Source organism: Dermacentor andersoni, chromosome 11, assembly GCF_023375885.2.
Source record: "Dermacentor andersoni chromosome 11, qqDerAnde1_hic_scaffold, whole genome shotgun sequence".
Lineage (NCBI taxonomy): Eukaryota > Metazoa > Arthropoda > Arachnida > Ixodida > Ixodidae > Dermacentor > Dermacentor andersoni.
Window position 1 is genome coordinate 118,602,076 of NC_092824.1, and position 26,898 is coordinate 118,628,973.

Consider the following 26,898-nt stretch of genomic DNA (forward strand, 5'->3'; position numbering starts at 1 on the left):
TGGGTCCGGGTAAATATTCACAGTGAAGCAGACGCGCGTATGAAGCGGTTTAGTGACGTTTCGGCCGGGGTCCGGCCTTCATCAGAAACAACTCTGATGAAGGCCGGACCCCGGCCGAAACGTCAATAAACCGCTTCATACGCGCGTCTGCTTCATTGTGTGTGTGTATATATATATATATACGAACACTGCCGATTATGTTTTTGGACCTGAGCATTTCGGCCCACATCGACGCATTCTGTCGTGATATCAAGTCAGCTCGTGTAACGTATCACGCGCGGACTGTGTACTTCTGCAGTTTATTCTTGGTTTGTTTGTTTGTTCCAACTTATTTCTTTTAATGTTTAACTTTTCCTGCTCCCTTCCTATGACTCTTCCTCACTGAAGTTCAGACTGCCATTTCATCCTGTTCCGCGGTTCTGTGGCGGCTGTGGCTGGCACCAAAAGTAGAGTGGCATACATTTTCAAACATTAGCAACGCATTTCGACTGCCAGGCAAATATGCCCGTGTTGTGAGAGCTGCGTGTTCTCGATTACCAATTCAGTTCCTCAATAACATACGTTCGCATATTTCACCGGCTGAACTAACATGGTGTAGAAAAAGCCGAAACGATATTGAAACTCTTTCTTACACAAAACTGAAGCGATAAATCATCCGGAGTGTGGCGAAAGTTGTATGTGACGTGCTCTGTGCATATGATTTTATTTCATCATATTCATCTGGAAAAGCGTGCTGGGCATACCGCCAGGCAAACCTCTCTTGTATTCATTAAAGAGCTCTCTCTGTCTCCATTTCTGAAGAATGAATGTTCGCAGCACTAGAAGCAAGTGAACGTAGCGACATTTTGACGCGAACTTACTTGGCAAACATGTTTCGAAGCATACGGCCATGGAATGGGCCCAGAGTTGTGGGCATAGGTGTGTGTAAATTTGCATATGGAAATGAATGAGCGTAAGGAAATACGAATTCGTTGACAGTGCGTCTGCATGCGTGTGAGTAAATTCAGAATGACGTTAAATGCAAAATTTTCCGCTCATACATGCACGCTACATGCGTTGTGCCGCATGCTACTCTTCGCGCGACATTGCCGAGTTCCTTTTCTGCCCACATATAGAATTTCTCTGCAAAGTGACTAGCTGCCTCCTCGGCGTCTTTTGTGACATTTTGCGCAGCTGCCTCTACACGCGAGGTTGAAAAGTTCTCACATTTGAGGAAAATATGTAACCTTTGTACGTTCAGTTGTTGACTTTCTTCGTACAAGTTAAACAACACCGTAATTAGTCTCGCGGCATGTAGTTCATTACACTGTGAGTTAGTGAGATTTCACCCGCCGAGGTTGCTTAGTGGCTAAAGTATTGGGCTGCTGAGCACGAGGCCATGGGATGGAATCCCGGCCTCGGCGGCCCCATTTCGGTGGCCGCGAAATGTGAAAACACCCGTGTACTAAGATTTAGGTGCATGTCAAAGAAACCCAGGTGGTCCAAATTATACCGGAGTCCTCAATATGGCGTTCCTCATAGTCAAATCGTGGTTTGGCACGTAAAATCTCTTAATTTAAGTTAATTTAATTCTTTTTGAGTAAGATTTGGATGAAATCAGAGGCGTTGGCAAATTTTGAGTCGTCGGTTTTTCCACAAAATATATATTTTCCATCATCAAACGATGATAACATGAGGTAGCATGAAAAAGCGTTTCGTGAATGAAGTGCATTTCGGAAACGTGTTTAAGTAGTCAATATAGAAAGAACAAAAACAATATGGTAACGTCTGCAGTGTCTGCAGTTAATCACGGGCCAATTAATCAAGTCAATGGAACAATAAAAAATAAATGTACTCGTGTAGTTTGACTGCCGGCACCTGACCTAAATGACTTGGCGTGACACTTGACGACTTCACTCCGTCCAATTCCAATTTCTGATACACTTTTGGACAAACTGCTTCTTAAAATTTGTGTTCACAACGGAGACATGTACTTAGCCTCAGGTGAAAACGCGTAATACGAAATTGAGAAGCTGATGACAAGAATTGTTGTCGCTTGGAAAATAAAAAACGAGCTCTCCTGATGAGTGCCATTAGGATTAATTTAACTTACTCCTGAAAAGTGGGAAGATATATATATATATATATATATTGTGCGAATTTATAAGCTATTCTTTGTCATCTGTACATGATCATCATCATGTGGGATTCATATGGGGTTCTTCTTCATCATCGCTTGTGAGGCTGGCTCTCGAGTGTGATCCGGCTGTGGGCGTGGTCGGTATATATATATATATATATATATATATATATATATATATATATATATATATATATATGGGATCTTGGAGAGGTTTCCCTGGCGGCGTGCCTAGCGTGCTACTCCATATGGATAGATTGAAAAATTAATTTATGCGCATGTGGCGCAACAAATATACACAACGTATGCACAAAGTGAGATTGATCACAACGCGGCGTGTTTAGTACTCCCTTGAGCAAAACATTGTGGACCAGGGACTATACGATTAATCCAATTTTCTTCTCCGCCTGTAAATGTAGCGTGAAATTTAGGACTGCAGTCCAAACTTGACATCGCGAACTCTCCAGTGCTCTAGTATACTTAAGCTTGTGCGTCGGAATTACGTGTAAATTCAATTTCGTTTTTTTTATAATGTGAGCCTGTTGTCGGTACACTTTATTTAGCTCACGGGTGTACCTGAACGAATGTTCTTGTTGCGTAAGAAAAGTTCATAAAAAAATTAGTATTTTACGGACCCTAATGAAGAAAATTTGTTAGAATAGAAAAAAGAAGCTTTAGTATTGTTTGATTTAACCCGAAAGGTGCCAGGCAAATGTGTTGCGTACCTGTCGAAATATTCGATAGGCAATAACAACGAGAGCTTAACAAAAACGACGTCGCGGTAAGAGACATCTATAGTTTTGCCGCATTACTGTTGTGCAGTGTGGTGAACCATATATGTGTATTCGGAAAAGTGAGAATTGCGGACAGCCTATCCTGTACGCGAACACCCTCAGACACGCTCCAGCCGCCCCAATCCACGGACTGCACCTGAGATCGTACGCCATCCGCTCGATCATAGTCTGAGGTTTCCGTTGGTCGGTTTTATTCTTATCTTCGCGTGGTAAATGATCTCGCAACAATATATTCTGTATTGCGGTGAAGCTTAGGTCAGCCATTACAGAACGCATACAGTTCTAGGGAAAACATTTTGCTCTTTCCGCAGCTCCGTTCTTCCTAAACTTTTGCAGACAGATAACATTTAATAGCTAGGATCGTTCATTGTAACACATGGCGTTGTTGCTTGTCTGGTTTTCCAACAAAGAACTCTGAATTTGTCGTCATGTGCACCTCTCAAATGCCCCTCCGAGCAATTGTTGGTAGCGAAACTCATAGGCTAATTGTTGCCTTATTGAAAACGACAGAGTGACATAGCCGGCCTACTTTAGAATCATTAAGACATAAAGGTTCTTGCAAATGCTTGTCAGGCCTGTCAAGAAAGATCGGCGAATTTCTCTTCTGCTTTCCTCACAGTTGGTAGTGTCTAAATTATACCTGTATTGTCAATTCCGCCGTCTTCATTACGGTGGAAAAAATTTTCGAGATTTTATTCTAATAATTGCTCTGGGGCGCATCTGAGAGATGCAGACGAAGACAAATTCACAGTTCTTTCTTGATAACTAAGCCAGTAACAACGCCATGTGCTACTTTGAAATATTCGGGCGATAAAAATGCAATCCTTCTGCAGTGTGTGAGCAAGAATGGAGCTGCGGTAAGTGCAAAATTTTTTTTTCCTGCAATATTAGCGGGAAAAGGCGTGTCCCTATAATACTCTTGCCGACGCTGCTCTCAGTAAGAAAAAGCGTAAGAAAGTGTTGACTTATAGATTATTTAGTAAGTAAGTAAGTAAGTAAGTAAGTAAGTAAGTAAGTAAATGCTTTATTTCCCATATACAACATACATTTGAATATGGACATGTCTTGAGGAAAAAAAGCTGCGTCAGCAGCTTGACTAAGTCCTAAAACCCACTTTATGGCAGCAGCAGGGGGAACAACAGTGCATGTGGGAATGATAACAATAAAGCAGAATAAGATGAATAAAATAACGCAAAAGAAACAAACACAATAATTGATAAACCAAAGCAAGTTACTTAGCTTACATATTAAGAAATGAGCAGTATGGAGAGAAAAGAAAAAAAAAGCGACGCTCAGATCAGTCATGCGTACTAACAACAGATGATGTTGCAAAAGTAATATTGTGATCTACAAGTACAAAGTATTAAGCATAAAACCAGCTCTAGCAGCAATAATAATTATACAGACTAGTTAACGAAGACTGTAAAACATCGATATCATCTGCGATCAGTGTGTTAAGCACTGATCGAGGGTTTATAAGCGTTATGAGCGAATATGTGCACGTACGAGAAAAATGAAGGCAGCTTGCACAGCATTTGCTGACCTTAAACAGCAAGAAAACGCTTGGTGTTGCTTGCGCCCGTCACGACATCCATGTTAGTGCGTGACGGCAACTCAGCAGGCTGCCGCTAGGGGCGCACGTGAATTTACGAAAAGATCTTTTAGTGCCCACCTCGCGAAGAACACCGGCGTCAACTGCTGCCAGACGTTCTCCAAAGCGCTGTGTTGCTCCAACTTCCCTAAACGCTCACGTTTTAGGGACAGAAACATTGAGCGAATACCGCTACCGGACAAGTGTTCACAATTTCTTGTCACACTTTCTCGCGTACTTCTTATAGTTATTATGGGAATTTCATACACACGTGACTCCCCTTTCTGCGAGCTCTCCATACTTTGTTTTTAACGAGACACCCACCCTGCAGCCTCTGTCCTCGTGTTGGCCACCGAGGTGGGACTGCTTCCGCAGAGGGACCCACCGGTAGCCCATCCGAGCACTTACGCCTGTCTTTCTCTCCATTTTATTTTCTTCACCGGGAGGCGTCATTAATTCTAGTTTCCACCTGACAGCGTGGCACCAAGAAAAAGCCTTGTCTCTGACACCAAACTTCGTCCCCCTCCCCCCCCCCCCCACTCACTTCACTCTTTTTTTTTTTTCATTTCCTCCGCTCCTAGTTCGTCCTTCTTCAGTCTTTCTCTTTCTGCGTTGTCTGCTGCCTACCTCCTTTCTTTTTTTTTCTTTTGCCGCTGTAAACTTCGGGCTCCGAAGTCCTTGAGGCCACGCTCGACGCGTATTTTTCACCTTACTCGTATCTCAGCTCATTCCTTCACGGTCCAACGCCTCCCTCTCTTTCTTTATCTTTCAACTTTTGAAGCGTACTATTTCTTCTTTTCTTTCCTACGCTGGACCCGCGAGAGGCTTCCGGTGTCTGCTCAGAGGCTTCCGCGACCGAAAGACCGCGAGAGAGGAAGTTGATCCATTCGTCTATGGATGCGTGGTGGGTCCTAGCTCTTTCTACTAGCCCTGGGCTCCAACGCGTGTTGTATCGTAAATAGCCGTTTTCTTCCCACCACGAGAACACGCACAGTTTGAGCTCTTCGACGCTTCTAAAATTTCGTGTGCCTATCACTCTTCTCTTTATCTCTCTCTGTCACTCTGTCAATGTCTCAGAACTGGCCACTGCAACTTGTTCTTTCTTACGTCTATTATAAATCTCCCTCTCTCTCTCTCGTCTTTTTTAGCCCGCAAGGTGTTATGGCTTTTCTTTCTTTTTTATTGTTTTGTCATGTGTTGTGCTACCGCTTTTTGAATGTGCCTGTGCTGTCATGGCTATGCTGTCATGTGCCTGAATGTGCCTGTGTTGTCTTGTAAGGGATCGCCGCTTCCGTTCTTGCAGGCAAGGACATGCACGTCGCTTTAGGAACAGCCTCAATTGACTCAGACCTACCAGAATCGCATTAATAGGGCGCGTTCTGTTTTCTCAAACAGCACTCTAACTTTTCACAGAGAATCCTCGCGAACCTAATCTCAATATGGCGAACTGGGGCACTTGATGCGGATTCATAGTTAGAAAAGCGTGAAGTTCAAGTAAGCGCTCGTTGCGTGGCCTTCATTGCTCTTCGCAGCATTTCTATTTCCTACGTTTCCCTCCACGGCGTGAATCATTGCCTTAGAAGCAAGTTGTAGGTTTAATTTTGGTTTGTGGTTGGTCTGTTATTGTGTATTTGTTCACTGGGCGTTGAACTATCTACAATGCTTGTTTCGCAACAGAGGTTTTTTTGCAATGCATTGTTGCATTAGAAGAAGTACGCTTAGAAGGGGCAGAAAAAAAAAAGCTCTCGTGTATAAGTTTGTTGATCGTCACTATAGTGAGCCAAAAAAAAAAGGAAGGATTAGGGGGGGGGGTATGAAATGGCCATATTTTGGCGGCATCAAGTAGTGAAGTAGGAAATATGGAAAATGCTTGTTGTGCTGTCACACAACAGTATCAAACTATAGAACCCACCTCTCAAATTTAAGCTGTGTGCATAAGCAGCATTTCTCAGTTGCGTATTCTTCAGGGCGGTCTAACATGGCTTAGCAACATTTAACCTTCAAGCGCTTAAGTGTTGTCATAACCTTTATAGCGACCATAAATGAACTACCATAAATGAACTACCGGTTTACGAATGTAGACGGGTAAGGCTAGATCTTGTGTATGGGCAGCGTTCGTGACTTATTGGTCATATACTTGGTGATCGTTACAAAGTTTTACGAAATTTTTAAATATTGCCTGTGGCTGGCAGCATAATTCTTGTCTTTGAAATGAATTATTCGAAGCGGGGGACATTACTAGCGCGGGAAATTGAAACACATATTAGTTTAATTAACACAAATTTACTCATTAGCTCCCTAATGAATTACTTTATGCCACATATTGCAATTTACGAATTCTAGCAAGTGAGCTTGCAAGACGTATCCACTTGAAATGAATTTCGAGGATGACGCTAGTTTAGAGATATTATTTTTCAAAGCGTGGGCGAAATACATGGGCGTTCCACTTACTGTTAGGCTTAAAAGCATAAAAGAGGATTTCGTTAAAAAATTAAGGGGAACAACAGTGCGTTTCTACGGAAAGTTTGATGCTGCATATCTCCAAACCGGCGTAATTCTGGACATTCAGTCTAAGTGGACACATCTGGCAAACTGACCGGCTACAATTCGTAAATTGCAATGTGTACCGTAAAGTAATGAATACAGAATTTAACTAATAGATTTTTTTTATTAGTTAAACATGTGTTTTGATTTCTCGTGCAAGTAATGTCCATTTCTCTGAATAATCTAGTTGAATGACTAGAATTGTGTTATATGAAACAGCCTATATTTAAAGATTCCGCAAAACTTAAGAAATGATCACCCTGTATAAGGATGGGTAATCGAAATTTGCTGGTAGAAGCGCTCTTCCTGCAATAGATATAAGTAGGCCGATGACAATGGCTCTAAATTTGCACCGATATGAGCGGTCAACACTTATAACCTGTCTCCTATCGCAAAGTATGATCGCGTACAGGAACAGACCTTTCAAATTTTTATCAGGCTATCATTGGGGAGAAAACGGAAATTCGCGATGATGAGATAGGAGGTGCAAGTGTCGCCCCCTTGTTTCCTCCTTGCTTCTACTGCACTGAACTTGACGAATTTTGAGACGAAGCTTTCTCTGCCTCTGTCCAACTTCGTGTGCAACTTCATCGTGTGGCTTACTCGCAAATCGTCTTTTAACAAGAACAGCGTTTCTCCCGGACACCAAGGAAAGCTTCCGTTGAACGGCTCTCCGTGGTGCACAGGATCCGCATAAATCTTATGCAGTGCTCGCTGACTTGCCAAGAAGAAGACGACGCTGTTCGATCTGTTGTAACCTCAGCTCTGTAATTTTTCCATAAGTTTTGCTAATCATTGAGTGAGTTATTTATATCCTTGGAAGACGGCCGCATCTTTAAGATGGTACTGTCCCTATGGAAAGAATACGGCTGCTCCGGCGCCGGCATCTTTAAAGGGCCAGCGCCATCCGAATGAAGCCAGCGTGGCGGAGGCGGCCATGGCCTCGCAAGGCGTGGAGCTGCCAGTCATCAAGGACGATCAGCAGTCCAGTGCGTCATCATCGCTCAGTCGGGACGACTCAACTATCGTCGACCCTGACGAGGAAGTGGCTGATATGGCGGAAGTGGACAGCGACGGCTTCAAGGTGGTGAGTCATCGGAAGCAAAGAACGGGCGGAATCCCAGTGGTAGTTTTACCAACAGAGAAAGGTGTTGATTTGAGAGAGCGGAACCCTATGAGGCTCTTCGAAGCCATTAAAGTACTGCTGGGATCTGCTCCGATTCGCAGTCGCTTCACAACGCAAGGCGCTCTTCATCTAGATATCGCAACGGAAGAGCAAGTTGACGTTGTTCTCCGGTGCTCTCAGATTGGTGACATAAGAGTTAAAGCCCGGTTGCCTCACTTCTACATGACTAACACATGTGTTATTAGGGGAGTACCAGTGTGGTATTCGGAAAGCAACCTTCTTGACTACTTGAAACCGCAAGGTGTTTTGCAGGTGAAACGTATGATGCGCCGGATGGAGACTCAAGAAAAATAATGGGCAGCGAAGCCTACTAACTCTGTTGTGCTAACGTTTGCTCCCAACACCGAAAGAAATGACCTCGGTTTTGCCAAACATGCAGTCAAAGAATCCGTTAAAATTTCTCCCCGATGCTTTAAGTGCCAACGTTTTGGGCATGTAACCAAAGTTTGCATCAAAGATCAACGTTGCAAACGATGTGGTGGCGCCCACGATTACAAAGCCTGCAAGGCAGATTTTGCTTGCGCTAATTGTGGGGGTGACCATCCAGCGAATTTCGGTGGCTGCCCCTTCCGTGTAAGCGCCTTACACCGTCGGGTGTCCTTCATTAGTAGTCCCAAACCACGACCTACTGAGAAGCCGATACCTGGAAGTGACAAGTTCGCTGCGTTAGAGTCGGAAGTTCGTGGCGTGGTAACAAGCAACGTCAGTGAGCGACCTGACGCTAGCAAGACGGCAAAGTCCTTTGTGGGTGAGTCAGTTGTTCGATCTGCTTCAGCCAAAAGTGTCCAAGTTCCTCAGCGACCAGATCACAGCCAGACTCGAAGACAAGGAGGACATTCCTTTGCCTCAAAAGAGACGAAGAAACCAGCTGCAGCGGCCAAGAGTGAGTCCCAGTCCACATCTTTTGTTGAAGTTGTGAGGCAGTGCGTCCAGCAAAATAAGGAGCTCAAAAATCGGGATCTGTCCGACCTTCTGCGAGTTTTGTTTGAAGTCCTCCGCTCATATGTTCAAGCGATGCAGACTGGCACCCTGAAGAACTTTCTACAGCTCGTTCTTTTCTTTGAGTCCATGATTACCGCCTTCGCAGCGAACTTTACCTTATATTATGGCTAGTTTTCTTCAACCTCGTGCAACTAAAGATCACCGAAAAGTGCCGTTTATTATGCAATGGAACTGCGCTGGGATTATAAGTCGATTAGCAGAACTGAAATTATTTTTGAAAGAAACTTGTGTTCCAGTATTGGCCCTCTCGGAGGCTGGCCTACCAAGGGGACGATCTTTGACTGAATATGTCGCACACAAGAATTGCAGCATAAAGTCATTTCCCGCAGGAAGTGCCGCCCTTTACATACGAAGAGAGATCCCTCATGTGGCTGCGAACGTCACCGATCTTTGCACCGATAGTATTGAGGTAGCGGCTGTGAAGATACGGCTTGGCTTCCGAACTCTTTCTGTTGCATCCGTATACGTGTCTCCACAGAAGAAGGTAGCAATGGATTTGTTTCTCCAGCAGTTTTGTGACCATTGCCCAGCGCTCCGAATTATCTGCGGTGACTTCAACGTCCATCACTCTGTCTGGGGTGACAGGAACACAGACTCCCGCGGACGCAAATTTGTAGAAATTATCGACAGTTTGGACCTGTGCGTGGCCAATGACGGAAGTCCCACTTTCTTCCGGCCTCCAGCCTCAGCCACATCTATAGACCTAACCTTGCATTCACCTGACGTCCGTGTGAAGTGGTCAGCTGCACCTGACCGCATGGGAAGTGATCACTATCCAATTTTAGTGATCAATTCCCAGTGATTTTTTACTGCCGACTTCCATATGCGCGGCGCTAAAATGAGTCATGTTGTTAATTGGGACAAATACAGGGAGCAACTTGCAAGTGTTTCTGGAGATGTGATAGACAGAATGATTTATGGTAAGATGGCTGCTACCACGGCGGTCAAGTTGCCTAATCATTTTCCGACTCCGGATTTAAAACTCAGGAACCTTTGCGCAGCGCGCAGAAGGGCGGAGCGACAACTCTGAAGAAGGACGACAGATCCTTGAAGACGACCTTCAACAGGCTTAACTCTGCCATTCGACGCCATACGAACAAGCTCTGTTGGTCGCAGTGGGCGTCCTTCTGCGCTAGCTTGACTGTTTTTTCACCGATGATGAGAATTTGGCGAGTCATTGGTAGTCTTGCTGGTGATTCTCGTCCTAGTAAGCCTTTCGAAGCGCTTGCACTGCTCAAGCAGAAAGCTCTCGCGTGCTTGGCAGAGGAATTTGCAGATGCATTTGTACGTGCAAGCTCAGAAATTCATCCATGTGCTCGGCCTGCAACATCTACGTCTGTTATGGACGCCCTGTTCACACTTCGAGAGCTACAGACAGCACTCAGCAGCCTGCGGCGCCGATGTGCACCAGGTCCTGACGGCATTACCAACCAGATGATGCAGAACCTACCTCTGGAACACCGGAAGATGCTCCTAAGCTATCTCAATCGAGTATGGGAGACTGGCGACGTTCCTCCTTCATGGAAGGTGGCTTGTGTTGTCCCAGTGCTGAAGACTGGCAAAGAAATGACAGACTTGGCCTCGTATCGTCCTGTATCACTGACGTCGTGTGTGGCTAAGCTCATGGAGAAGCTGGCAAGTAAGTGTTTATCATGGTGGCTCGAAGATAGAAGGGCTCTGCCAACATGCATGACTGGATTCCGCACAGGTTTAAGAGCGCAAGATATCTTCTTGGACTTGATAAGCCACATTCAACATCAAAGAGCTTTCGGTCTCTCAACATCAGCTATTTTCCTAGACGTATCAAAGGCTTATGATGACGTCCTTCAGAATTCAATACTAAATAGCTTGCAGGCCATAGGCGTACAGGGCTATCTTCTGCGATTCATTCACTCACTTATCACTGATCGTAAAATTCCAGTGCGGTTAGGAAGTACCATAAGCACCGAAAGGGCGGTATCGCGAGGTGTACCTCAGGGAAGTATTCTTTCCCCGACGCTGTTTAATGTTGTAATGGCTGGTCTTCCCGCTGAAGTGCAAAAACATTGCAGGCATATCCATATGCGGACGACATTTGTATTTGGTTAAGCGGATATCAACACAAGCGTTTAGCTCTGATAGCTCGACAGGCATTACTTTCTGTTCAAAATTACCTTCAAGGTGTTGGATTGACTCTCTCGGTGGAAAAATCTGGCTTCATCATGTTTCCAGGTAGAGGAAGACGTATGCGTGGCTGAAGATAGACCTTGATCAATCTTGCCTTCGTCAATTGAAGCACAAGCGCTTTTGGGGCGTCATTATTGACTACCGTCTACAGTGGCGACGAGCTGTGGACTCTATTGTGACATCACTATCTCCGCGTCTCAATGTGATCCGTAGAGTTGCAAGTGAGCAATGGGGAAATCACCCTTCTTCAATGATCAGGCTGCACAATGCACTAGTGACGAGTCGAATAATGTACCAGCTCCCTTTAATTTCCCCCTCACTATCACAGCTGGAACGACTTGAAGTTTTGCTCAGAAAGGGCCTAAGGAGGGCTCTTGGCGTTCCGCAGACTGCTCCTAACAATGCAGTACTTTATGAGTCTCTATCGAGACCTCTTAGCCTAGTCGCTTCACAAAGGTTATTGATGCAAATTGGCCGCCTCAAACAGACGATAGCCGGGCGAGCCCTTCTACAGAGCCTTCGAAAGAGATCTGAGTCCCGAGCGTACTTGGCCCTTAATACTCTTGGTTACCTGGGTCTTGACGCTAGAGCTCGAACTAAGAGGTTGAAACCATCTTGGTCTTTCGCGAGCCTCGATTGTTCGTTGACAGTTCCTCACGTTCGTGCTAAGCGGAGTTCTCCTTCGGCGGCAACGCGTTCGCTCGTACTGGAACATCTTGAAACTGAATATGCACGTCATCTTCAAATTTTTAGTGATGGCTCTGTGGACAAGGTCAGAGGATCTAGTGCAGCTGCTTTTCACATTCCTTCTTTGAAGTATGATTGGTCGGTTCGCTTCACTGCAGTCGTGTCCTCCACAACGGCCGAAAGCGTTGCCATTGAGGCAGCTCTAAAGAAGCTACGGTTTTGTACGCCTCAACCTGTTGTCATTCTTACTGTTAGAGCACGGGTTCCTGTTAGAGCACGGGTTCCCTACTGATGCTTTATGTCTAAGCTCCCTACGCTCGGTGCACAATCTCCATATCAAAGGCTTCTCCATACGATTCCAATGGGTGCCCTCGCACATAGGTATCATAGGCAACGAGATGGCGGACAGCCTCGCCCATAGAGCGCTGTCTAGGAATCCTTTGAGAAAAGGGCCTCAAGAGGACAAGAGACTCTTCAGAGAAGCGGTGTCGTGCCACTTCAGCTCTTTGAGGAGCTCACCTCACAAGCCATGTGTGACCAAAGGTCTCAAAAGAAACCAAGCCACTTTACTGCTCCGCATTCGCACGGGCTCTACTCGTACCCCTGCGTGGATGTATAAGACTGGCCTGCCGTTGTCTCCATTATGTTCAACGTGTGGTGTGTGCGGTGACATAGAACATTACCTTATGTGCTGTACTCTGTATAACGCGGGAAGGAGTATGCTATTCGGGTCCCTCAAGAAGACAGGAATTCCCCACAGTTCTCTTCAGGACATTGTTTTCCCGCGCGGGAACCAGTTAGATAGCAAGGAGGTTTCTCACCTTCTTTTAAATTACCTGCAGGACACAGATTTGGCCTCCACATGGTGACCTTAGGAGTGACTATGTGTAGTTGTGAGGTCTGTGTCTGATTTATATTATTTATGTATTTTAAGTGTCGCTGCGGTGGAGCAATCGCTACGGTGGAGCTACTGCAAGGCTAATCCCACCAGTAGCCTACAACCACTCAACTCAACTCAACTCAACTCAACTCAACTTGCCACCGTACATCGACGCACGACGTTGCCTGTCACGAATCCGGCACACCTAATGCCCGTGGCTCTGTTCGCCGCAGCGTCGTGACCCGGCCCCGAGCACCGCTGGCTCGGAGCCCTCATATTTGTTTCCGCGAAGTGGCGATCCTCCATCTCGGCACCAGAGAAGAGAGAGGCAGGTGAACGCGCTTTCGTGGCCCGAGGCGGGGTTTAAAAATACGCCGCAGATGCGCAGACGCCAAAAACCTTCACTGCTGCTTCTGCAGCTTCGCGAAGCTGCACGAAACGCCGGCTGTTGCTCGTGCTCGCTTAGTGATTGCGGAGGTGGCAATGAATGCATTACCTCAACGGTCTAGCCGCAAGAGCATTAGCACAGTCCCTTGTCCCGGTTAGGCTGATAGCGCTGTTAGCTACGCAACACGCAGAACGTTGAGAGGCACCGCGGGGGCCTCCGGGGAGACCTCCGAGATGTCCAGCTGCGCCCGCGGCGCGCCGGACATCTCGAAGGCCATGTTCTGAGATATGCGCAATATCCGCTAACTACCAGGTTCGCTTAGTCTACTAACGCATTATTTCATTGCCCTAATTAACTCTTGTGATAATTTTCAACTCTACAGTGTTGCCAGGAATACCTGGAGAGATTATACTTTGATCATTATACAGGTCGTCCCAGCCGCCATGCATGGCGTTCTTAAATAAGGCGGCCCATCTTACGCGAAGTGAGTCGAGTAGAGTAGCCGCCAGTAATTTCTTGATGACATTGAAGTTGATGATTAATTGCAATTAGCTATTTTTTAATAACTGCTCTGAATGGCCTGGTGTCAATGAAGAACTTGTAGGAAATTAAAAGAAACTTAAAGCTGACATGTTTTCAACCGAGTATACTTCCTGCCCGTTTATTTTTTCGGCCTAATAAGGAAAGCCCGGGAGAAATAAGACTTATCACGTGACTAACCATCCACCCACATAAAAATTCAGCGCCCTCAGACACGCTCCGTAGCAGTTAGCAGAGGGGCCGGCGCTCGTCCCGTAGCAAAACCAAGGGGTCACGCTGTCGCGGCCGGGGCGTTGCACGTCGTGCACTAACTCCTGTGAAGTTTGTTTGAGGGCGTTGCTATTTGATGCCGGCAGTCGGTCAGCAACGCGATATTTTTCATTTTTCGCAGGATTTCATTGTCAACCGGAAAAAATAGACGAGCAAGAAGTACCTGGCTGAAAACATGCCGTTTCTAAGTCCCTTCCAATTTCCTACAATTTCTTCTTCAACAGCGCCCCTATCACAGTGGTACTTAAATAATTAGCTAGTTGCGATTCAATAATAAATTGAATGCACCCAACAAGATTACTGGCATCTGCTCTACTCCAGTGTGAACAAAATGTACTCGGTTATCTTCGCGTAGAGTGACCCGTCTTTTTTTAAAACGCCATGCATGGTAGCTGAGAAACCCTGTATACTTGATACGACCGTCATCCGCTCAGAAAGCCGCCAGAGTCCCGTTGCACTTTTTAGAGACGACTGGGCTCTGTATGCACGGTGAACGCTGTCGTGGGCGCGAGCATCACTTCTTATGTCGTGTGAAGAAAAATGGAAAACGCAGGAAGGTCAGCCGGACGCACTCGTCCAGTTCCCTACCCTTGTCATGGCGAAGGAGATTAAAAAAGTTGAAAGAGAGAAAGGAAAAAGAAGGAACACTGATTGTGGCTTTCATCCGGCGATGCACATCAACACAATAGGCGGCTGCTGAAGTCTGTCGGCTTCAAGAAAGTTCACTTAAAAGAGCCATTGCTGTAAAACTTGCGGAGAAATTACGCGTTCTCGCTATTAGTCGAGCAGCAATTCTTAGCGCATCGCGTAATTGAAATCGCATTGACGGCAAATCTGGCCCTCACACACAAAATATTGAAGACTCCTAGGCGGACGGCTTTCGGCACGACTTTAGGCACGCGATCTCGCGACCGGCGCGTACGCTTGCTCGCAGAAAAAAAGGTCAGGGTTACCGTGAAGGAAAAGACTGCGTTGGCATTGCTCTTTAGGGAACGCGATGTCGTGTTCTATGGGTGCAGGCAACCAGAAATCTGGGTGCGGTCGGAGCCGACAGGACGCCACACGCTAGCGCCTGCTTTGAAGTCACGATGCCGATTCCCAGGCCTTCTCCTCACTTGTGGTTCTTCAGTCATGGTATTGCAGCGAAAAGAGACCGACGCAGAAAGCCTACACACAAGTTCTTCATCTCCCTAAACCTGTTCTTTCGTCAGTTTTTGCTTGACTTAGTTCTATTGTCTCCAGCCGCCGGCTACTCCCTCTAAAGGCCTCTCTTGCCTCCGGCAGGCCTGCTTTTGTACGTTATTATTATTATTATTATTATTATTATTATTATTATTATTATTATTATTATTATTATTATTATTATTATTATTATAGTTATTATTATTATTATTATTGTTGTTGTTGTTGTTGCTCTTGTTTGTTTGTTTGTTTGTTTGTTTGTTTGTTTTTTTGTTTGTCCAAGTGTGGAGAATGACTCAACAGATTTGTGAGAAACTTGGCACTGCAGTGGCTATTGACTGAAATAATGATATAGCTTGTGGTGGTTTATAGATTCTACCTCTTTTTATTGGAATGAAAATAAAAGAAACAGATGTAGTCACCCTATAATGGTGACGGCTTCTCCGTTTCGCATGGCAGAAACAACAATATAAAAATATATTAATAAAAGGAAGGAAAACAACTTCACTGTGCCAAAAATCCACAGCACACATTCCTATACACCCACGAACATATAAATATAAAAGGCAAACGCAAATCGCACCACAATGAGTTTGTAAACAATGTCACAAACTCGCACAAGCGGCCACGATGAAGACTGCGATGAGAAGTTAAATTGGTGAGGAATGCACACTAATAAAATACTGCACGCACAGAGATTACCGTCAAAAGTGGGCTTCGGAACAGAATACAAAAGAGTGTAACACTTAATATACAAGCGCTAATACGTACAAGTAATTGAAGCAAGTTGTAGCTACATTGTATGTCTTTTCATTGCGGTATCTAGTACGAGTTAAGGATGCCTGTGTCATCGAAAACGTGTTCGAGTGCGTTCAGTGCTTTTCGCTTTGCTATTTTCGATGACCATGCTCCGAGCAGTGGTGCAAGTGAGAAAGGTCGGTGAGGATCAATGGAGTGTAGCTCTTGTTCTAGCTTCCGTCATTATGTCGCGTGTCTTGGGCATTCAAGGAGTAGATAGCGAACATCCTCATCGGCGTTGCCACCGGAGCAAGCCTGGGAAGAATCGCCGTTTAGTGCGATATAGAAAATGTTTGGTATATGCTGTCCCAAGGTGCAATGGATCAATTAGTGGCTCGGTACTTTGCGATAGTTCTACATCCAGCTGATATTTGAGTTGGGGGTTCACTTCGTAAAGAATGGATTCCTTAAAATTTTCATTAAACCAGGTTGACATACACAATTCCTCATTTGGTACTTTTACAATCCGTTGCATGTCCATTGGTGATGAAGGGATGAGTTGAATTACTGCATCTAGTACTGTTTGTGTGTTTGTTGCTTTATTTTCGTATCCAGATTACACTAATGCGGCTGAACAAAAATTTCATGGAACACATATCTTTTAAAGCGAAGCTGTTGGCCTCCAGTTTGTCGAAATTTTTCGTGGCGTGCTCACCAAAAAAATGGAAGCTGGAAAAGCGGTCTGTGTTTAAGTTTCCACGCAGCAGAATTATGTATTCTCATTATTCGAATTACAATCCCATGCTATCATGTCTTTATGTGTGTAAGCCGTACTTTATGAATTTTCTGACACATTATGCTTTGGGAAATTCAGTTCAGTAACGCACTTTCTCCAAGTGGAGGGCTGCAGAAGAAACGGTAACTGCAAGACTTTGTGTTTGAGTTTCCGCGAAACAGAATTATGTTTCTTATTATGGTTTCTCGTAATCTACGTTTAAACATTAATTTAGTTCACTAAAGCACTTGGGCTTGGCGGACGGCCTAGAAGAGTCGGGATGTATGCTGCACTTCCGGCACACGTGCGTGCGCGCGTGGCGTACGTCCCTTGTGGTGGTGGTGCTTGTGTTTGCATACACGAGCAAAGAGCTGTTATAGTTTTGTTGGGGAAAATATGAACAACGAATCTAGGCACCTCATTGCAAAGTTTTAGCCTTCTGTTTGTCCTCCTTTTTACCGTGCCTATAGTCTTCTTTCACTGTAACCCAAAAAGAGCAGTTGCTCTCCGCCGCGCTAGACCAACTGGACAAGCATTCACTCACAGAAAACAACATTTCTGGAAACTGGCCTACACGAACATCAGCGTGAGCCGCTATAAAGGCGCTGCTGCGCTATTTGAAATCTGCCGGACTGTGCACTGTGTGACGTATAATGTATTAGTGGAACGTTCACATCGTGTATGACTATGTAACGCCTTCACAAACTGTATGACAGCGCCCACAGAGACAGCTTCTGTTTTCTTTTTCTTCTTTTTCTCTCATCTTTCGCACCATGTTTCGCATCCATTTATTTGCCCATCCATTTGCCCGTTCCCCGGCACAGGGAAGCCAACCTGAGATATACCCTGGTTAAACTTCCTCTCATTTTCCTTTACCAGCTCTCTCGCTCTGCTTTTTTTTTTCCTTTTTTTTTCTTTTCATAGACGTTTCTGTGTCAACACCGGCATAAATTAGTAAATATGCAACCACTTGAGACGACTCATTTTGGCTGTTGTGTCAGGTTATAGGCTAGAATCGAAGTGCGTACGACTTGCAGTTAGTCTCTGATTATTTTCTTTTTCGGACAGCCGAAGTGTTTCTCGTTTGCATATATTCAAAAAAACCTTTTCATATTCGCTGTTAATTAAACCATTCTAGAAGCATGGCAGCTGCTACATTTACGCTTTATATTTGACACCGTTAGCTTCTCCATAAGTAAGTGCTTTCTGCGGGTCATTCCGTTTCGTTAATCGGTTGAAGTGATCGGATTTCATAGTGAAACAGCGTAATAGCTGAGAGTTTATCCTACTCGCAATTTCTGATTATGAAATGGAACCACACCACTGCAGAACTAGCGGCATTAGGAAGCCTATGCATTCCGCATAGGGATGACCGACAGCCCAACCTGTGACCACTGCGGCCATGAAGAATCAATTGGCCATATTCTGTGCGCCTGCCCGCAGTACAGTCCACAGAGGGCATGCCTTCGCCACGAACTTGACCAACTGGACGACCAACCGCTATCCGAAACAAGAATTCTACAACATCGAAAGGACCTACCGTCACAGAAGGAGGCCGTGCAAGCGCTATTGCGCTTTTTGCGGTCTACCGGCCTGTGTGAACGACTTTAACTGGAACGCCTTTTGTGTGTGTGTCTCCACGTGTGCGTGTTTTTTTTCTTTTCTTTTTAGCGTTTTCCTCTCTCATTTTTCTAACCCCTATCCCCCCTCCCCAGTGTAGGGTAGCAAACCGGAGACTCATATCTGGTTAATCTCCCTGCCTTTCTTCCTCATTCTCTCTCTCTCTCTACTTTTCCTGTAGCGCTCGAAGTTCAAGCCGTTCTCATTCAATAATTTTTGTTATTCCGTCTTACTCGCTTTCTTCGGGAGGTTGACTAAAACAGCGATTGCCAAGTGCAGGTCGCGACCACACGTGGGTGATGGAATAAGCTGCCTTTTCATTTCCGAGACAGGTCGACAGAGGGCGCCACGACCCTGCTCACTGCGCGTCGTCCACAATCGATCGGACGCAGTAGACGGGTAAATACCCCTACTCTGGCTCCGTGTACTCTGGTATAGCTACGACTCTCAGTCGTTTCAACTTTCAACCGTTAAAGCAGAGCGTCTTTAAGATGATGATACACTTATTTGCTTCTCTTCCTTCTCTTCTATCTCACAACCAACAAGGGAACGTGCAGAGTAAAGGGCTCTGACTATGACAAATCTTGCAAACCTCAGGAACACGGTAGTTAGATTATATCGAAGGCCGGATCGCACGGACGCCCATGGCAACAAATGTCGCCTGCGGCTCGATGGAGATAAATGAATCTCCGCTCCGCGCATTTATTTGATTAGAGATTTCTTAATGGAATGTCCAAGGGCACTCCCGCTCTTGAGTGGAAGCACGTTCACCTCCGGGCGCTTGTGTTGCGAAGGGTTTTCGTCGCTGCTTTATAATTTATCGGCGCTCCTTTTCTCTTAGGGAATCATACGTACGCGACGATATAAATGATGCTGCAATAGCAAAAACTGACGCGCATTTTTTGTAAGATACTCATATTTCATTCCATCATGTCCCTCGTTGCGAACGACGTCTCCCAGAGCACTCTTATAAAAGCTTAGTGCTCTGCAGGTTAGAGTGGCAAGGCAGGGCTTCTAAACAACTCGACTCATTTCTTCTTTCAGTTTATCCTCTCTCTCTCTTTCTTTCTTTATAGCGTTAAACAGAGGCGATGTGTGAAAGTTCTTTTTTTTTCCCAGTCTTATTTCCTCCATGCAATTTATCTCGGCAATCTCTTTTCTTGCGATATATAGGATTTCGCTTCCCCGCTTGTTAAACTACGTTAGAAATTATTCAGAACGCACTTTTCTAGTCTTATCGCCGCTCACTACCCTGAAGGCATAATACCAAAGCAGTTGCAAGTGCAAACTTGATAACTTGCGACAAAATCAGCCATGTTGTCTCGAACGACACCGCTTACTTAAAAGCGGGAGAATTCCTAATGATAAATTCCCAGGAAAATGCGCGATACGTGAATCCGTCAGCACTTGCGTTTTACTTTGCTTCTCTTTTGTCTGATTTGCTGCCAGTACAATGTTTGAAAATGGCGCGATTTAAGAGACCAACGACATGACATAAAAGCGATTTAAGCTGCTGAATAATTCGCATATATCTGAACTCATACATGCAACTGCTTTATTCAGTGATACGAGAACGCCGGTCCCCATTACGAGATTTTGCTCGTGGCCTGTGACAGTTATCACGAACAAATTCAAATAAATTATGGCGTTGAACGCCCCAAAGCTTCAGACACATAAGATATAAGACGCCTTAAAGGATTTCGTAAGGGGACCCAAAGCGTCTTTTTTGTATTCTTTTAGTGGTCGTTGTCCTTCTTGTTTACGTTTTATCAGACGCCTTAGCGCTCAGCGTTAACTTTAACTACATGGCGTTGTTTACCGTGGAACCAAAGCAAGCTGCACGAGCGTTGTCGCACTGCGGCAGCCCCGTCGCTGCTGTGAATCGAACCCGCGACCTCCTCATCATCAGCAGTACAACGTTGCTCCAGTGTAGGCACCAGCCGACATGTTCCAGAACGCCAGCGGGTCTTGAAAACATACCATACATAGGCTTCGCCCTCCTATGACCCTATTGTAAAATCACATCTAGCAACAGGACGTCGTCTACAGCAGCTGAGTTGACCGGAGTTCGAGAAGCAGTTCGCTGCATACTGCAACAAAGTCTCGAGAAGTGGACAGTGTTCTGCGACTCAAAACCAGCACTGCAACTCATCAGCAATTATATGAGTGACAGAACCGCATATAGTCCCCTGGTTTATGACATCATGTATCTGCTTGCTGAGGCGTCTCATTCCGGACATACCATCGTGCTGCAGTGGATTCCTGGCCATTGTGGAATAGCTGGAAACGAACAGGCTGACGCAGAAGCAAAACAGGCGCACACTGACGGAACTATTATAAAAATTCATTTTTCCCGGTATGACATTAACGCCTTGCTCCATACCTCCCTTAAAACTTCTACGGCGCAACATTGGGACAACCCCGAACATCGACAAGAGCGCCTCCATAGACTTGACGCTGGATTACAATTCCGGCATCCACTTCGGTTGCGGAGAAGCCAGGAAACGCTCATTCATCGATTACGGCTGGGTGTGGCATACACCAACCGATACCTTCACAAGATTGGACAAACACGGGACCCTGAATGTAGCGTCTGTCACACTCTCGAGACAATAGCTCACGTACTTTGCGTGTGCCCTCAATATGCGGCCGAACGAAGAAAACTCAAATCTACAGTTGACAGCTTGGACTCCCGCCCCTTTTCAGAAGAAAAGCTTTTGGGCGCGTGGAGGAGTGTTGACTGTGCCCAACGTGCCATAAAAGCACTTTCGAACTTTTTAAGTGAGACTGGTTTAGATGATCGCCTATAGAAGCTGTGAGACGTGTAGTCAGTGCGAAATGTGTTTGCGCAAAAACTTTTTGTGGCAAGATTACTTTTTGTATGGACAAGATTACTCTTAGTGTATTGCGTCTCCAGTGCGCATCCGCATATTGGACAACGTGTATATAGTATCTCATTGTACCATATCATAATCATCCGCCACCTACCTTTCCCTGTATTTCCCACTTCCCCATTCCCCAGTGAGGAGTAGCAGGCTAGAGACACGCTCTCCAGGCCGACCTCTCCTCCTTTCTCTCCATTAAAATCTACTCCTCCTCCTCCTCACATCTAGCATTCAGTTGACACGGAAACCCAAAAGCACCAAAACTTATCAGCAGCCATTGCGCCTGGCTTACCTGTACGGAGCTTTAGTAATGTTCCAGTAACAGATAAAATCAGTGCTCCTCACTAAGCCTCTGCGGTGGTTCGTGAACAAGTTAAACGCGAAAGTGACAACGCGAATACGAAAATCAAAATTCGATGGTTTGTGATGGCCATAGCTAGTATAACAGCAGTGTTACCTGTTATTTCGATATACCACTGAAACCGCATCGAAAGAGCTGATAAAGTAAAAAAAAGAAGAGGCAGACCTGCCACTTCAGACCCAATCGGGTTCCAAATTTCCTGCTTGCATTTTTTTCCGGGTTGATTTCATTTCCTCACAGCACTACAAAGAGACAGATAGAAAAAAAGAAAGCAAACCAAAAGCAAGAACGTGATGCATGTCTGGTTTGCTACCCTACGCTGGGGAAAGGCGATATTGGTAAGAAAAGAAAAAAAATGAGAGAAAGTGTTGAGGGTGTCGCTTCGCTTGGAGCTGCAAATCGAAACTATACGAAGTATGGCGATGTTAGGATCGGCCTGCAGCTATTTCAGCCCGCTGCACGTGTTCCGATCCAACCGGGACGGTGGCGCACTTCAGAGAACTGCGGATAACCGGCAGCCACGTGGCGAGGGGTCAGCTCAGGAGAGTTCTCGAGGGGAGGTAATTGGCGGAACCTCCCCATGCGCTTTTCAAGACACCAGACAATGTGCTACCCGGACGCGCCACCCGGGTTGGCTCCGAGTTCGACGAAGCAAGCTTTGTGCGCAACACGACAACGCCGCCCCGTTCTGCTATGAGTGGGGGAGTTGCCGCGGTATCGCCGTCGTAGGCTCCTTCCCACGCGCCGACCAAGACGCAAGACAATGTGCTACCCGGACGCGCTATTCGGAACGGCTCAGAGTTCTACGAAGCCCCTCTGACGTCGGCTCCGGACCATTACACCTGTGTGTGTGTGCGGCACGTGTATGTGAGCCCTCCTCCTCCAAAAGGGCGGGTCATCTACAATGACGTCGAACTATGACGTCGAGCGGAGTGCTTATAAGCAGCGATTGTCGGCTGCTAGACGGTGCTCGTCGTCGTGCTCGTCGTCGTGCTCGTTGTCGTGCTCGAAATGTACTCGTGAGCTGTGTGCTCGTAAGCTGTTTGCTGTATGCTCGTCTTGCGGGCTCCATTTGGGAGTCACGCTAGACTGTCGATGTATCTCATGTTCAACTGTAAATAACATGCAAATAAATCCTGCTCTCCTAAGTCCCGACGAAGAGTCAAGCTCCTTCCTACAGCTACGACTGCCAAATCTTACATCTGAATGGCAGCGGTGAGATCGGCCTACAGCTCGTAGATCGTCCGACAACTCTAACAAATGGTGGCAACGGCGAGATCGTCCGACGAATCTTACAGCGACTTCAGAAACTGCAGTAATGCATGTATTGTTTTCTGGGCTTTCGAGGCACGTGGTCATGGTTCAAGTACTCTTGTAGCCGAGCATGACGTTGAATCCAGGTCAGCTAACGTTGTGCGGCGTAGAAGGTGCTCTTCGTCATAACTATAACAGGTGCAGAACAAATGTTCGATAGACTCTTCACACATGCAACTGTTGCAGAAAGGTGTTTAACTCGTTCTAATCAGGAACGAAGACCTCTTTATAATGCCTCACATAGCGACAAGTGACACAATAGTGTTGCGTCAGAGTGGGAGAGACCTTGTGGTAGTTGGAGCCTCGTGGGCGGGTCTAGATTTCGTAGGCGTCATTTCGAAAGTCGATGAGAGTTCCATTGAGCTAGAGTGGCGTTACGAGCCAGCGACAAGCCTCTTCTTGTCTGTTCTGGACAGTTGGGACACCTTTGTCTGGAACCGAAAACAAATTTAAGACGCTTGCAGTGCCTATGCCCATCCTTACTGGACAGCTGAGGCGGATAACATTAACCGTGACTGCACACTAGCCGTAAAAAGTGGCACTTCTCGCGAAATCTGACTCGTGCTGTTCTCTCATGTTCATTCACACGGTGTTTACAAACCACGTTTACGAAATTTGATCAATGCCGCACTTGCGTTGTCTCTAGATACAATACGTGCTTCATGAAAATACAATGCATTGAAACACAAACTAGTATACAATATTAATAGCAAAAAATACAGAGGACTTGGCCAATACGAAGCAAATAAGTAACAGTGGTTTCAGACATTATAAACAGAACTACCATTCCAAAAAGAAGAAAACATTCAAAATTATTTTTAAAAAAAGGCACAATACAATGCAAGACAATATGCATGTAGCTTACACTTACGTGTAGCTTAAGCTTAAAGAAATATAAATTCATGGAATTGTGAAACGATGTTAGATATAACAGGTTGTGATGCTAGCTGGAAACGAGTTCCAGTTTTATATGACGGGGAGTATGACACTAAGTCTTCCATAATTAGTGATTACCTTGGGTAAGGGTAAGTTATCGTGCAGAGAAAACCTCGCGATATTTGTATTTGTCGGAAGTAGTTAATAGGGCCAATAGTCTTAGGGCCACTGTTGTTTTTACTTTACATAAATGATATCTCTGTGGGTATTTTTTGGTGTATACGGTTGTTTGCCGACGATCGTGTTATTTATAGGAAAATTAAGAGTGAACAAGATGCTGCCATGTTACAATCAGATTTATAATGTATTAATACATGGTGTTCCACGTGGAAGGTGAATTCGAATTCAGAAAAGTGTGTTCACGTTTGTTTTACAAAAAAAGAAAGGAAAGGATTGTAAGTATTTACCAGATAAATGATACCCTGATAAAGAACGAAGCTACATACAAGTATCTAGGTGTCACGTTATCATCTGACTGCTTATGGTCTGCTCATGTGGATGACGTCATTTTAAAAGCCGTAAGGGCACTCAAGTTTATTCAAAGGAACTTGAAATGTTCACAGTCAAACCTAAATAAACTGCTTACCTAACATGTGTGAGACCGATATTAGAATACACCTATGCTGTCTGGGATGCCGCGCAAATAAACTTGATTGATAAACTAGAAAAAATACAAAACCAGGCTGCTAGGTTCGTTCTGGGGCGGTATTGGCGGAGAGAAAGTTGTACTGAAATGAAACACGAATTGAATATGGAGTTGCTTTCCTCTCGGCGGAATAAGTTCAGAATTAAGTCTCAGTTAAGTCTCAACGGGTAAAAAATCAATCAATCCGAGACATTTCATTTTTCGTATTTAACAATAAGACTGGAATTAGCAGCGAAATGTATTTTAAACAACCACATTATGTTCCTAGGGGCAATGATCATTCTCTCAAAATCCGCGAGTACCGTGCCAGGACGAACTTTGCAAATTCGTTTTTTGTCAAAACTATTGTGCAGTGGAATCAGCTGTGTGAAGAGCAAGTGTGCTGTATGAGTGAAGATTTGTTTTTGTTTTTTCCTCCTGTAACTCCCCTGCAATAACGCCTTCGGGCAATGGGGGTAATGAAGAAATAAAGAAGCTGCTATTATTTGTGGCGTCTTTCATAAGCCACATGCCACTTCAAGACGTAAATTAAGGTAGCAGGGATACTTGGGGTTGTGGGAGAACGTTTGTATCGAAGAAATATACGCTAAGGCATACCTGGACTGTGTTTAACCTGTGCACACTAGTGGTGAGTGCGGGCCAAACTTAGTTCTCGTCTAGTTTAGCACTGTTTAACAGATATGTGCAGCAAGGCGTTGCCTTTGACGTCAACGTGAAACGAACGAAAAACATTTCCTACAAACAAATAGAATCACAAAAAGACATCCGCACGTCGCAAGGCTGAGTCAAGCGTCCTGTTACGAGCGCGCAGTGATTAATATTTATCTGTCTTTACCTGTGCCCTACGATTTCACGGCTTCCCAGTGTTGCGTACTCCAGGGTAGCGTATCGTACTGCTGCCGACTAGTAGCGGTGCCTGCCTATCTAAGCTCGACCGACGTTACTTATTGGGTAGCCTGGCGTTGTCGGCGGGCTGCAGGCATCCGGTAGACCATGGCGACCAAACAAGGGCGAGACGATTTCTAGTGCGAGACTTGCACGGTTTATTCAAAGGTAGATGAAAGGAAATGAGAAGAGCATGAAGTGATCAAAAGTACATTTCGGAGCCCCTTAAATAGGCTCTCTACAATCGTGGGCGGGATCTTGCTTCCGTCGATGTCACGTGACCGGCACGGAAAGAGGGCCCCTCCTCCTCTGGTTATACCGAGCCTGCTGAAAGGAAGAAGTCCTCCCGCCTCCCGGAATTGTAGGCGCCTGTCCGCCTCTTCTGCGCTTTGCGGGTTTGTGGAAGTTCTCTTCTAGGTCCAATTCAAGGAAAGGGCCTCTCTAAACTCGCACACACACACACAAAAGAGGCTGTACACTGCGGGGCTTCCGGCGGACAGGCACACTCGAAACGGTCACGGCGAATTAGAAAGTCACGCTTCATTTCGACGAGGCCTGGTAAAAGGTCCGGTGAGAGAAAGTTCTTTCTGCACGTGGATCAGGACGCCCACAATATCAGGCGAAGTCACGCCTCATTTCGACGAGGCCTGGTAAAAGGTCCAGTGAGAGAAATTTCTTTGTGCACGATGTGCGGGACGCCAACCATCGCCGGAGAAGTCACGCCTCATTTCGACGAAGATGGTCGGATGAAATTCCTTTTGCCACGTGGTGTCAGACGCCAACCCTAACACCAGGGAACCGGGAGGTACGGAACGGGAGAGGAATACGCGATTACATAATGCCTTATCTGATTGTGCGCCAATTTATCCGAATGACTGAATGAATGAACAATAGGAATGAAGAAATTCAGAGGTTTTACGTACCAGGACTACGATTTGGTTATGAGAAATACCTTAGTGGGGAACTCCGGAATAATTCTGACCACCTGGGGATGTTTAACGGGCCCTATAGTGTAAAAGACAAGAACGTTTTTGCATTTCGCCCCCATCAAACTGCGGCCGCCGCGACCGGCGTTCGATCCCGCGACCACGTGATCAGCAGCGCACGCCAAAGCCACTATATAAGCCACCACGGCGAATGACCCGTTTATCCGAACCGTAACACATTCATAGATAAACAACACGCAGAATGCCGGGGCTAAGTTGACGACCGACGCACCCGACTCGCGAAGGCTGAACGCACGTAGTGTGTCGCGGCCTCCGAGGTCGCAACGGCGCACCTTTGCTAAATCTGGGCCTGTGCGGTCTCGAAGGCCACGGTTCTGTTATATAATTTCATACTGAGGTCACTAGAGAGGAATCTGGGGCTTCAGGGCGTTGTCTAACCTTA

The 26,898-nt window shown here is 45.7% G+C and overlaps 1 protein-coding gene across 3 annotated transcripts in view; it reads left to right on the forward strand.

The window, feature by feature from the left end:
• dnc (phosphodiesterase dunce) overlaps positions 1–26,898 on the forward strand; it is a 683,519-nt gene that overhangs the window by 294,058 nt on the left and 362,563 nt on the right. The window lies entirely within an intron of this gene.